The sequence below is a fragment of the Giraffa tippelskirchi genome, chromosome 5 (genome assembly GCF_054371585.1).
Source record: "Giraffa tippelskirchi isolate mGirTip1 chromosome 5, T2T-mGirTip1v1.2.pri, whole genome shotgun sequence".
In the NCBI taxonomy this organism is placed as follows: domain Eukaryota; kingdom Metazoa; phylum Chordata; class Mammalia; order Artiodactyla; family Giraffidae; genus Giraffa; species Giraffa tippelskirchi.
Genome location: NC_137279.1, coordinates 94,253,130 through 94,257,549, shown reverse-complemented (window position 1 = coordinate 94,257,549; position 4,420 = coordinate 94,253,130).

Sequence of the window (4,420 nt, the reverse complement as noted above, 5' to 3'; positions counted from 1 at the left end):
ACGAGGCTGGGAAGCTCAGTGTGTCCTTGGCTCCTCCCTCTCCCTTGTCCTTGTCCCATCCAAGGCCAGGCCATTCTAATTCCCTGCTCTAAATCAGGCCTGCGTCATCTCCCTCCTGAGTGGCTGGCTGACACCTCCTAACTACTTCTGATTTCACCTCTTTTTATTCCACCCTTCTGCCTGCCAGCTGCCCTGCACCCCTGTATGTCTTCCTTTTCATGCCCCCTGCCCCTCACACCTCTCCCCATTTCCTACAGTGGAGCTCCCCCTTAGACTTGCAAGCAGGCCTGCGGGAGAACTTGCTCCCTTACAGGAACATGAACTTAACACTATCTGACCACAGGGCTGTTCCACCCTCCCCTAGGGCCTCACCTCTTCCTAGTCTGAAATCCCCTCCCCATCATCTATCCTTATTATCTTCAAGGTCCAGCTCAAAGGCCACCCCTTCCTGGGACTTCCCTGGTGGTCCAGTGGTTAAGACTCCATGTTTCCACTGCAGGGAGTGCAGGTTCAATTCCTGGTCAGGAAACTAGGATCCCACATGTCACACAGCACAGCACCCCCCAAAAAAAACACCACCCCCTCCTTCCTCTTCACCTTCCTGGCACCAGTAAGAGAGTACTTTTAAAACTCTGCTTGGTATTACACTAACATATGTAAATAGTCAATGGGAATTTGCTGTATGACTCAGGGAACTCCAGCTGGGGCTCTGTAATAATCTAGAGGGATGGGAAGTGGGAGGGAGGCTCAAGAGGGAGGGGACATAGTTACACCTATGGTTAATCCATGTTGATGTATGACAGATATCAAACCAATATTGTAAAGCAATCATCAATCAATTAAAAATAAATATTTTTAATTAAAATTTTAAAAAATAAACTATAATAAAAAAAAAAAAACCTCTCTGCTTGGTATTAAACTAATTTGTTAGCCCCAGGGGCAAAGACTGTGGTCCCCCCAGCACGTAGCACAGTGTTGGGTCTTGAGTACTAGTTGGCATCTTTTCCCTGTCAGCTCCTACTACATGGTCTGGGAACCAACACCCTCTGCTCCCATATCAGTAGTTCACAGAGGCCTCAACTTCCCCCTTAGAGGCTAAGTAAAATAAAAATAACTAAAACTTTTGACAGCACTCTACAGTTTGAAAAGCCTTTTCCTTTGTCTTTGGATGACTCATTCCATTATCACAACAACCCATGACGGGAATCGACAGGCTCACTTCAGTGATGAGAAAACTGAGCTCTAAAGCAAGAAGGCCCGCAGGCAGGCAGTTATGGAGACTGGAGACTGAAAGTTTGCCCAGGCCACTGGTCTAGTTAAAAGAGACCTGGGCTGGGTCTCCACCTGGCCCCGGATAAAGACCAGGTGAGCGGGGAAGGGGCCTGCTTTGGTTCCATATGGGCAAGGCCTATTCCAGAAGCCAAGGGCTACCAAAGGGATGGGCAGCAACCTTGAGGGAAGGCCCACAGGGGAGGGATAGGGAACTCGGACAAACCCCAAGAATTAGTACTAAGGGGTTTCTGTGGCTCTGACCACTGGCTGGTGAAAGCAGAGAGGAGGGACCTGATATGGTCTGGATTTAGGCCAATAACCCACACACACCCCACCCTGCAGAGTTCCTGCTAGACCCTCTGTGAGCAGGTGAAGTGTGGAGGGACCAGGAGTACCTATGACCCAGAACAGATGAGAGGAGGAGATGTCCCTGCACCAGGTGGCCCCGGGAGGTTCCCATGTCAACAGCCTGCCAAACCAGCATCCAGGGGTCCAGCAGAGGGGCTGGGAGTGGTCCTCAAAAGGAACACAGGCCCCTGGCCCTCAAGGAGCTTATAGGGTGGGGCAGGCCTGAAGTGACCACCATCCCATCCCCCCACTCCCCAGCATAGGTGGAAGTAAAACGCAGGGGTGAAACTGGGGCCTGGAGGACCCAGGGAAGCAGGAAGAGATGGGGAGGATCCTGGAAGAGGTTAGGGCTGGAGGGGGCACAATGAGAGAAAGTGGAGCTGAGGGCAGGAAAGGAGGTGAGACTGAAGAATGAGGGGCAGGGGTGGGAGGGAGGAATGCCAGGTTGGGGGACCGCAGGGAAATAAAGTTGGGGGATAGTCAAAGGAGGCAGAATTTTTCCACTTGAGAGGGGAAAGCCAAGGAGGGCCACCCCCGACTCTAGTGATTCCCCCAAGACACCCCAGAGCTGAGAACTTAGCTGGGGGAGTTCCCAGAGGAAAGGGCAGAAAAGTCAAGTGCTTAAAATACCAAATGCTTAAACTTGAAGGGCCCAGGCCAGACCCTGGGGGCCAAGCAAGGTCGTGTGGCAGAGTCCAGTGGGTCTACCCTCCTGCATGGTCAAAAGCTGTCCCCGGCCCTGTGGGAAGGAGGGAGCTCAGTCCCCACAGATCCAGCCTCCCTTGGCTTGTCTCCACATGCTGTGCCTATGACCAGCGAGCGTCCCATGATCTGAGACTCGGGGTCCCCCCTCTTTACCAGTGCTGCTGTAGGGACATGGGTGTGATGGATTGCCATAGTGAACTATAATGGGCAGCAGGATCACTGACGGGGGACACCTGAGAGAAGGTAATCAGAATGGCCAATGTCCTTGGTGTCCCTGCCCCTCTCCAACCTACCCCCTGGGTTCGTGGCCTTTTCTTCCTGATTCAGCAGTTTCAGAAACCTCCAGCTCAGCATATCTACTTCCTGAGTGGCTCAGAAAGAGGAGGGGGCTTGGGGGAACTTCCTAGCCTCCTTGAGAGTTCGTTATGCAAACGAAGGAAATGGGCCCTAGAAACGAAACTGAGAAGCCCCAGGCAGCCCACACCCTCTGGGAACCCAGAGGGCCAGTTTGTGTCCCCTCCCTAAACACATTCGCCCTCCTGGGACACGGAATCATACCTCCTACCTAGCCTGCCTCCCTCTCCAAGAAGTATAAGTTCTGAACACCTGCAGAAAGCAAGCTATGTGAACCAAGTAAAACAGGCTTCCTCAGGTGGATGATGGTCCACAGAGCCAGGATGCCAAATCCATACCCTGGTCCCCAGGCCAGACTGTACTTGCTCCTCCCGACCCCAACTCTAGAAGACTCCTTTCCTAAAGCCCCTTTTCATCGACCTTCTGCCTAGGAGGAAGTTCTTCCTTAAGTCTAACTGCAATTCCTCATGCTGCAGAAAGTGGGCTCCACTGGACTATAAACTCCTTAACACGCTTCTGTATTCTCAGTACCACACTGCCTCTGGTACACAATAGAGTGTAAATGTTTGCTGAATGAGTGGACCTTGTTCCATCCCCACCCTGCCTCACCCCATCCAATTAGAAGTCAGTTCAGTTCAGTCACTCAGTCATGTCTGACTCTTTGCGACCCCGTGGACTGCAGCACTCCGGGCTTCCCTGTCCATCATTAACTCCAGGAGCCCAAACTCATGTCCATCACGTTGGTGATGCCATCCAACCATCTCATCCTGTCGTCCCCTTCTCCTCCCACCTTGAATCTTTCCCAGCATCAGGGTCTTTTCCAATGAGTCAGTTCTTCGAATCAGGTGGCCAAAGTATTGGGAGTTTCAGCTTCAGCATCAGTCCTTCCAATGAGTATTCAGGACTGATTTCCTTTAGGATTGACTGACTGGATCTCCTTGCAGTCCAAGGGACTCTCGAGAGTCTTCTCCAACACCACAGTTCAAAAGCATCAATTCTTCGGTGCTCAGCTTTCTTTATAGTCCAACTCTCACATCCATACATGAATTAAATGAGCCTAGTACCTTTAAAGCCCTTTAATAGCAAGCAACCCATCAGTTGTAGTGTTACAGAAGCACTTTTTATCAATTACAGTCCCCTTAGGGCAGACCCCTGGGCTTTCCTGGTGGCTCAGACAGTAAAGAGTCTGCCTGCAACGTGAGACCCGGGTTAGATCCCTGGGTCGGGAAGATCCCCTGGAGAAGGACATGGCAACCCACTCTAGTATTCTTGCCTGGAAAATCCCATGGACAAGAGGAGCCTGGAGGGTTACAGTCTATGGGGTCACGTCTATGGATGTGACTGAGGGACTAATATACCTCAGCTCTACTAACACACTCCTTGGACCTGGCCTGAAGTCACACATTCATTCTGTCCCCCCAAGGGGATTTCCAGGCCAAGCAAGAAGCCCAGTCAGGAAGGACTTTCTAAAGAGAAGCCTGGGGGAATCTGGGTCTTCCTGGGAGAAGTAGCCAGGGAGTGGCCCAAGTCAGTGGGATTGGGGTCCAAGATTTGGGGCACTAAGTAGTGAGCTAGGTGAGGTCTGGCGCAAATGTGGAGCCAGGGCGCCACCTAGTGGTTCCCCTACCCTCCCAACGCAGAAGCCTGTGCTATGAGGTGGGGGTGGGGATCCCCATCTCCACCCTCCTCCACACTCTAAAGGGAGTGAAATCACTTCTGAACGCCAAAAATTGGACACATA